The sequence below is a fragment of the Haliaeetus leucocephalus genome, unplaced genomic scaffold (assembly GCF_000737465.1).
Source record: "Haliaeetus leucocephalus isolate CR32 unplaced genomic scaffold, Haliaeetus_leucocephalus-4.0 Scaffold555, whole genome shotgun sequence".
In the NCBI taxonomy this organism is placed as follows: domain Eukaryota; kingdom Metazoa; phylum Chordata; class Aves; order Accipitriformes; family Accipitridae; genus Haliaeetus; species Haliaeetus leucocephalus.
Window position 1 is genome coordinate 4,554,306 of NW_010972991.1, and position 10,045 is coordinate 4,564,350.

The window sequence follows — 10,045 nt, forward strand, 5'->3', positions numbered from 1 at the left end:
GTTGCCACATTGAGTTAGACAGAGAGTTTTCCCAGTCAGCTAAATGAAGCGCTCCTGTAGCAATGTCTATCAAGGTGTTCTCTTCAGGCGATTCCTGAAGGATCTGTTTACGACAATGAAATCCACATTATCGAACGCAGTAATCAAATAACTTACGATAAATTGCCATCACTGAACAATTCATAGGCATTGTTTCAAACCGACTGAATAATCTTGTCAGTCCCATAGCTTTGGTCAGTTTTACTTATTTGATCTTTTCTCCTCTTCTAGGTAGGTTTCTGGTCGTGACAGATGAGACATGAGATCTTCAGCTTCCAGGCTTTCAAGTTTTTCTTCAAGAGATTCACTATGGAATCGGTAAGAAAGAAGAAAGACATAAATATAAATTATTGGTTTTAAAAAGGCAGACCAGAATCTATGAAAAATAAGCCTAAAAGAAACTGGTTTTATCAATCGCAATACCTGCCAGTGGGTTTTTTCTCTGCTTAAGGCCACTTTGGACATTACTACAGTGGGTGTTTTTCAGAAAATGTCTAACCTATTGATCCTTCCAAGGATCAAAAATTCCAATAAATCAGTAAATCCTTACAAAACATTGACTGCCTGAGCAAGTACTGAACAAACACCAACATTTATTATGTATTTTGCTTTGCTTTCATAGATTTCAAAGCTGAATGAGGGGGGCAGGGATTAAAAAGGACACTTTCTGTAACTCATTTCAACTCATCTAGATCTTGTAACTGATGTTGTTTTAACTTTGAAAACAACAAATCTCTGAGATCAGCCTGAAAAATCTATGGCAAGATTTGTGCGGGGGCTTGAAAGAGGAGGGACTCTCTTCTTCTCATGATGTAAAGTGCTGAATAGCACACAGTTGTCTAAATATGCTTTTGTTTATTCAGTCTCTGGATGGTGAGTGCTCTTGTTTTAAAGTTTTTACTGTGTTTCATTGAACTGCTAAAAGCTACATTTGGATTGCCTGACTTGAACCCCCTACAACAACATTATTGACGGTTAAGGCTGAAGTTTTATTTCTACCTGGTGCGCTGGCTGGAGCTATCCTGGTGCAGGTCACTGCTCCCTGCCTGGCCGTCGCAGCAGTGCGGGACTTCCATCTTTTCTTCTTCCCTGGGGGAAACGGTTGACCATATTGCACCCTAGCCCAGCCAAGAAGGGTGAATCACTGCTGCTGATCTTCTGAAAATTGAATAAATCTTCCTTTGGTGCATTTGCTTTGTCACATGGCTACACATATTTTTCCTTTTTAAGTCCATGCTGCCTTAAATAAGCAAGAGTTCAGAAGTCAGACAATCATCTTTTGAAAAGTATGAAACTATTAATCTGGATATTCCTATTTGATTTTGAAACAGCACTTAAGTTTTTATGTCCTACTGCCCCTATATATTGTTGGAGGAATAAAATAAAACACAGCCACCAACAAGCAAATAAGTAGTGGTAAGATCACTGAAATTAATGAAACCTGATTTCCTATGGATTTGTGTCTTGACTGCAGCTCCTGAGGAGGTGCAAACCATCAGTGAAACTTTTCCCATGATCGGGACACTTATAGGATCTTTCTCCTACACCGATTATCTTGATAAAGAACAAGATGAGGGTGAGCCTTTTCTATCCATAGGGGCAATAAACATCTTTTTCCTCTGGTCATTTTTATTTTCCCACAAAACTTCTAGGAACTGAAGAATTTTGACACCTTTCCTGCCCCCATATCAAATTTGCTGGGAATGCAGCAATGCATTAAAAAAATAGTTAGAGGCAGGACAGAGGAGCAGATGATCACCCTCTACCATAGTCAATGGAAAGCCAGTGAACTTAGGAAGCAGCAAGCTCAATTTCAGTGATTAAAAGTAGAAGCAAATGAGTATGAGAGGGGCTGCTGTGACGGACTTCTAGACTAAAATTCTGAACTTCTTTATTTCATTTAGCACCATGTGAACACTGACTCAACGGAGACTAGGTCCACGCAGCAAGACCAGTTTCCAAAAGTTTCCAGATGGTTTTCTGCTGTCTTGGGTTTTAACAGAACCCAACAACTACATCATTCAAACATCTACTTTAATAAAACATTCAGGCCCTGATTTTAAATTTGAGTAATTTTTGCTTGATGACAAGCCTTTGAGCATTAAAGCAGATATGCCTCAAATTATTTCAGGTCTTATGTGTTGTTAAACATATTGATCTCCTTAATAAACAAACAGACAAACAAACCCCCAAAATAAACACACACCCGCTTCCCCATCAAAACCCAAAAGACATCACTCCTGAATTGAAAATTTTCTATGCTAAGTTCAAGTCTAGAGTCTGGCCAAGTGATGCATCCTTGAGAACAGAGACTTATATAAGGGAAATGCAGATGTGCTAGTAAGTTCAGTGGTTGCAGGGGCCTTTTTTATAACATCCAACACCTGCAGATTTATTTCCAGCATTTCTCTAACGAGATGCTATTTAGGAAATTAAGAAATGAAGTATGCCCAGTCACCACTATAAGCCAGCTTTTGAACTTCAACTCAGTAGGCCCATACATGTGCATGTCTGCAAACTGTGTCTTAGAAAAGCTTGTGTAAAACCACAAATGATTTCTGTGTATCTGTTTAGCATGATGGGGTCTCAGTCCCTCTTCTTCCACTAAATACTGCTTTAATGCTAATAAATTCATAATACAGAGGGGAAAAAACCCTCACAAAACCAGACCCCTCTGCTTTATATGTTCATATCATCAACACCTAGTAGAAAGAAACCCTTTCATTTGCCTGCCAATCCTTTTTGTCTATCCAATAAAATGCTGATGAAATTGTTTGGCTTGAGAGCCCTTCTCAACTTTCAGCTATTTTTTGAAACTCTTACAATAAAACCTGTAATAAAAATACTTAGTTCTGATATAGCACTACTCTGCTGGAAAAGCCCAGTGTGCCTTCACCTAGAAAAATAAATGTAATTGTCTGCATTGCACAGATAGAGAAATGATGTACACAGAGATCAAATGCCATGTCATAGCCGTGACAGCAGCTCAAGGACATGATCCCAGGTCTACAGAGCCTTTATTTCATTCTCAAACTGCTTCCCAGGTTCATTTTGGCCTGAATCTCCAGTTTCACTGCAGGCAAGACGCATGCTGCCATCAGCATGCATTTAGCAGCTTAGGTAGAACCAGAGATGTGCCTGGATAATGACACAGCCATATCGTTTCCAGAGGGAAAGAGAAAATATTGAAATGTTTGCAGTGCGGGTTGAGGCTTTATTTCATTCTCTTTTTATTTTGGAGAGCCTGCTACGCCAGCTGCCCTGCAACATGTTCATTTCTGCAGTATCACACTCTGATTTTAGTCATTGCTATTTCTCATATTAAAACAAAAGAATGTATTCAGCTACGATTCCTGCTTTGGAAAGACTCTTATTTCTCTTGTTTCAATCACAGAGTACCCCTTCATGATATATTGGCTTTGTCTCATGCTTTGCAATCCCGCTAGCATGGCTTGCTCTCATGCTAATGTGTCTGCTGTGCCCTTCCCAACAATCCTCCAAGGAATCGCTCAGGGTCAGGAATGCAAGGATAACCACGCACAGGTTTCCTCCGCGTGGGTCCTCACCCTCACCGACACGGCGATGGTGGGTGCTGCTGGGGGAGCAGCTCCCGTGGGGTCGGCAGTCCTGGCGTGGCTGTCTCCGTGAGCAATGGGCAGGCAAGGGTTAAATTTGCCAGAGGCTGCACCGACAGCATTCATAAGAGTTTGGTATCTTTGGACTATCCAAAACACAGTCCTTACAGGAGAATATACTGCTGGTTTTTTATATTCTGTAGATGTTTTAAGGGCTCTATTTGAATCTGATCTTTCCCAACACACGCAGTATTACAATTCCTATGAACTGAAGTAAGGTTTCTGAAACGAGCATCCCTAACAAAAAACCTGTGTGCAATAAACATACCAAATTCAGCACACCTGCAACAAAAAAAAGAGCATGCCTTCCCTGTCCTTAGCCTGCTGCCTCTTGCTGCTGGTGACCATTTTGCCGTTTTTCTCTTTGGAGGATGCAGAGGTTGCAGGGGAACAGCCCGTTGCTTGTTGTTGTTACTGTGAGCCTGGAATGCCATTACGTGTTTGTCTGCATGACTCTTGATCTTGCATGACAAAACCAAAAAACAAAGGCAAAACTGAATCAGCAGATTAGTCAGCTTAATCTTGTGTAACTCAATGCTGCACTTCATTTTCAGTGCTGTTATTTTCAGCTGTCCTTTCAAATGGCTATTTGAGCTCACCTATCGTTTAGTCATGCTCCTTGCACAGGACATTCAAGTAAATAAGATGCAAAATTCAGTGGTACCATTCAGTGGTATGTTTCTGATGTTTTGATTTAATCTTTTCCGTTTGGTACATATAGCGTTAAAAATGCAAGATCTTAATGTTACCAAAATGTCATTTATAATGAGAACACAATGGGTTCTCTTTTTGCTATCATATTAATATTGAAAAAATGCAAAAAGAACCTTTTGTTTAAGCCACTATTGCTAGTGCTAAAAGGCCTTTAAACTAATACTGTGGTTTCTGAGAGTTGCTTATGTTTTTTTATCTAATTTTAAATACCAAATGAAGACAAATGCTCAGAGATGCCAGTATTAAAATTGAAATCAGCTGATCCTTCTATTCAAAACAGTCACAGCAGCAACAGAAATTGTTGATGCAGTTCATGTAGTCCATAAGCCATATTGGTAGATACTGCTGCTTAAAAATACTGAATTGCAATCAGCATGTTTGCTGGATCTGGATTTTGGTTTTCTGCATGTACAGCGATATGATTTAGGTAAGAACGTTTTTCTTTGACCTGAAAGTTACCTGACTATTCTGTCCTCATAAAACAATCATTTCAAAGATTTGTTTGCAAATGTCAAATCCAACAGCCTTCTTTCACAAGCAGAAACACTTTGCAGTTTACCATATAAGTTCCCTTCAAGCAAATTAGCACCAGTCACAATGTGTGATGTAGGCTTCAGTGTTTAAAATAGACTTTGCCTTTTCCTGTGAGTACATCATGCACTTATGCGATATTAAAAGTGTAAACATGCTGCAGGTTAAAATATGTGGTTGTTACATTTCATACAAGGCTCAGTCAGCCAACGGGACTGTCCTCCGAGAGGACACTGCTCCTGGAGGTGGAACTCCTCCTGACTAAACATTTCCCGCTGAAGTACAAAGCGATGATGTTATGTGTCCTTACATAAATGGGGCAGTTTTGTTTTTCAAAACAAAACTATGGGAGTTCCATTAACAAAAAAAGTTTACCGCATTTGAGCACATGAGATAGTCCAAAACCAAAAGCCAAACTCACCCTGCTGAGATTGTTGATCTGAAGCTCCTTTTATCCGCTAAGCCCAACATTCAACTCAAATGAGAAGAGCTGATGTTCAGAAATTTTGTGGATATTCTAGTACTGATGGCCATAAATTTAAATAAGCATTTCCCATTAATTTTGTCAGAAGTTACCTGAAAATGAAATTATAGAAATGTAGCAACAGCAATTTACCACATAGACGTTTTCTCAGGGAATATCTAACCAACTTGATCGGCGATCAAATGCCATGGCTGCCTTGTGCCATACAGTGATCCCACACAGGGAGTTAGGATAGGAAGGAGGATGGGAAGTAATGCTGACTGCTGCGTTTAGCTGAAATGGATGAATGTAACACCAAACCACAAATTTATTCAGAATAGCAGCATAGTAGAGCAGCATAGCCTAAGGATATTTTCCTGATGAGTTTTAGCACGCCACTAGTTCTGTTGCTATTTGCTGCTGAGCTGGTGATACTCTCCATATTTGTGAAGATGCTAAGGAGCATAAAAAGAACAACGATATAGTTTACTAACAATAGCATGCGTATTTCAATGGTTTGATGTTTTAATTAGACACTATTGCCTGATCTACACCACTTTTGTGAGCAGTATTAGCCAAGATGGGAACCTTGAAAGTAAAGAAATGCATGTAGGTGTAAGCCCTTATTTGCAAAGTGGCCTCCTCTCTTTCATACTTGGGGAGAAAGAAAACACAAATTTGACACGTGAGATCCTGGCATGACTACGTCTATACTAGTCAAGAGGATTCATCTGCACAGTAGCCATGTGCACAGTGATTTCCTTCTTCAGCTAACAACTCACTTCACCGCCACCACTGACAGGTTGCAAATGGCCCTGGAGGCAGCTTGTCTGAGCATGCTTGACAGCATATTTGGTGCACAGCCAGGGACCTGGGTCAAGCTCGTTTCCAAAAACCAAGCGGCAACCACGCCTGAGTTTGTATTCCTGAGCTCGTTCTCTATGCAAGCAGGCAAGCGTGGCCTCGGGGGTGGTCCCGGGGCTGCTTTCTGCGGGCAGCCTAATCGTATCCCGCGGGAGATCCGCCACCGGCTTCAGCGCAGCCGAGGCGTTGACACCCTGAAGACCTGACTTGGCATGACTAGAGCGAGGCGGCCAAAAATACAGCCCTGCCTCTGGTCAGCAGGGCCACAGCCTCCTGTATCTGTCTCCTTATCCGTAGTGGAAAGATAATCGTGCTGTTCTCTACCTCACCGCGGCGTGGTTTAAACGGTTAATTGCACTGACTACCCGAAGAGCTGTGCAAGTGCAACGTAGCGCTTCACCTCTGGCACATATCTGTAAGGTTTGAAAGTTCGCAACGATGACAACAGTCATCATCACCTGATGACTACTGCTCAGCTCTTGTGAATGAACTCATGATCTCAATCTAAATATGACTAGAGTACTATAAAATGAAAAACACCATAGTTGCTGTTCAGCTTATTGCAAAACACCTGTGTTTGTTAGTAGTTTGTGCTGTCGTTGCTATGTTCCTCAGCCTCTCCCTAAGCCTGGTGACTGTCACCGATATTGCAGAACTGTTATCAGTTTGCTGCAATTAACTCTCCTGTTGGCAATCACAGTAAAAAAGGCCAGGGAATCAAATGGATTTGTGGACTGAATCACTGGGTGGGATGGCAAGACGGCACAGCTTCCTTGACTGCAATGCATCATCAGTAAGGAGTGTGCTTTCCAGGGCTGCTTGCACGCTCCTCACCCGGGCTAGCTTGTCCCAGGATGGACACTGAGATGCATTTCACACGAGAATACCAAGAGGAGTGAGATAAGCATAACTTCTATTGGCAAGCCTTAGATGAGAAAAAGGCTGCGGCACAGCCTCCTCCCCCAGGATCTAGCACAAACTAAGATAGCGTTAGAGCAGACGCCGTGAAATATAACTTTCACACTCTGCTGATTATTCTTTGACATTTGTGAAGTGAAACAGTGATTTCAGTTAGTGACAACTTATAGGGAGGTGCATCTTATAAATTTAGAAGTGAATCTCAGATACTGATCGCAATTCAAAACAGGAAACGTGGTTAAATCTGAAATCCACTAAGCGCTATCTGAAACACTTATATAATTCGTCTAGTTTAAATGTAAGCACATTTTTACAAGCAAGTTGTAGCATTTATTTTTTATTAACTTCATATTAATTAACTAATCTTGCTTCCAGTGAGTTTAAGTGAAGCTAATCAAAGCCTAAAGAGGTCATGCCCATAGGGCTATTTTCTCTACTAGCATTTGTATAGGGGAAGAGGAAATGCTGCTTCAAAGCGGCAAAAGTGAGCACCATACTCTCTTTAATAGAGTTAACAATTTCAGAACTGTCAAAAACCCCCGACTAATAGACAATTATGATCAGTAGCTATTGGTCTTCCTTTTTCATCTTTAGGCCTTGTGCTGTTCTCTTTGTTTCCCAGTATTCTTCTGTATTCATTCTATTTTTTTTAATCTATTTTATATTTTATTTGAAAAGGTTTTTTTTTTCCTGATGAGGAAACACAGAAGCTCAGCTACTGTTACTCTCTGCTATGCCTTCATTTCTGTCACTCTTCACTGCTCCAGTTTCCTTGGCCTGCCTCCTCCCTTTCTTTATCGAACAGGCGCTCTTCAATTCTGCAGTTTAAATTTTCTCTACATAGTATTAAAGAAATTATGTCTGTAGCAATATGTCCAGCTTTTGTCCACACTCTTTGGGGTAAGATTTGTTCAGGATAGCAGACGAGGTTATTTCAGAATCCAAAGACTAGTGCTCAAGCTCAGTAACTTCAGCCTGAAGAGGAACAATTCAACATTAACAGTGGGAGTACTCAATTAATTAAACGGGTTTACCCATCAATGCGATGGATTTATCCTCACTTGAAATCTGCTAGAGAGGGATCAGGTCTCCTTCCAACGGGAGCACCGCAGCGGACCCGCAGAGCGTAGGTCTGGCTCAGGACAGCGGTGTGACAGCCCATGATCGATCCTCTGCAGGAAATTTCAGGAGATGACCACAGAGGTCCTGTCTGGCCCTCGGGCCGTATCCCAGCCCCTCACCCCTCCGGTTTCCGAGCAGGCTAGGCACTCTGAAACAGCTCCTTCTGATGCCACTAACAGTTCTTTCCTGCCCAAACCCCCAGACAGTTCTTCACTCTCCTTTCCATGCTGCTTTTGATGCCACCAGCCATTTTTATCTTCTTGTTCTCTCTTCCTCCTCCACGGCTCTTGCGAACACGATCCTCAATTGATTTTCTTCCTACCCCCTCCAGTCGCTTCTCCACCGCTTCAATTTTTTTTTCGCCCAGATCCATTTTTTTCAGTGCAACTCCCACGCGGTTCTTTTCTTGGCTTCCTCCTCCTCCTCTTGCCTACTCTACCTTTCAGAGTCTCATGACGTTTAACACTCATCTGTACGAGCCCGGAGCCTTTGTGCCGGAAAGCCGGATCACGTGAAGCAGCAGCAGCAGCGGCAATCACATGGCCAGATGGAGGGCTTCTGCAAAGGCAATGAAATCAAAGAAACGTGTTCAGGCAGGACCGTTTCTCAGGAGTATTGGTCATATTTTTGCTGGCAGAACTGCATACAAGTAATTTTTTTTATGGGTATACACAAATAAGGTATCTCCTTTTTATGCTTACTCAGGCTTCGCAGCCTTTTGTTGGCATTTTCAAGTATTTTTGAGTTGTACAGGCGTTTTATTAGAATTACATAAAAGCCCATGTAAAAGCCTGTAATACAGGAGTAGGTGCTTATGTACAGAACATTAAAACCTTTGAAATGGATATATCCATGTAATATCGCTCATTTTCAGTTGTTCAGATTTGAGAATATTTACCACTCCTGAATTTCCCAGCTTCTGGGAGAGAATCCCAAATACAAAGAGAAGGAAAACACAGAGTACGACTAAACAAATCCGACTGAAACGGCAGATGACCATAATTGCTTGAGCCTCCTGAGACCCTGCCTTCTCCAGAAAGGCACATATGGGCCCCAAAATCTAAGCTTTAAAAAAAAAAAGAAACCCTCATTAGTGCTGCCTGTCAATTCCCAGAGTTACATGAGGCGGTAGCGGATAAAGGATATTTTAACTTATTCAGGAATACTAGCTGTGCGAGGATGCAGGACTGGTAAACGACAGAAAGGAGGGCAGCGGGGATGCGGTGAGGGTTTTGGGCCGGTGCTGCTGCTGCTCTCTCGGTTGCACCGGGGCGAACTCTGCGATCCAGCCATTTCGATAGTCAGATATCCCTCTCCCCTTCTCTTTTGAGGAGGCTCAGGAGCAGAATTAGTAGCACGAATCAGCACCAGCAGGTTCAAGGGTGTCACTGAGACACGGCAGGACTTCTTAAAAATTCCCCGGGTGTAAGGAGGGTAAAAATTTGGAGAGGCAGACTGCTCGGAGCGATGACTTGATCAGCAGCGGCTGCAAGAAACCTTCACGCTTTACATCGCAGAGAGCTCGCAGCGCACAGGGCTTGACGCAAAGGGGCTTCGACTGGCTGGGATGGACTTAAAAAAGGAAAAACAAAATTAAAAAAACAACAACAACAACAAAAAAAAGACACCCGCTGACTTGCCCTTGGGGTGTACCCGGCACCCCCCGACCTCGTACGCTTCCACCAAAAAGCCTTTTTATAACAAACAAACAACAACAAAAAAGGAAATAAAAAAAGAGGCACAGCACCTCCCCCCCCCC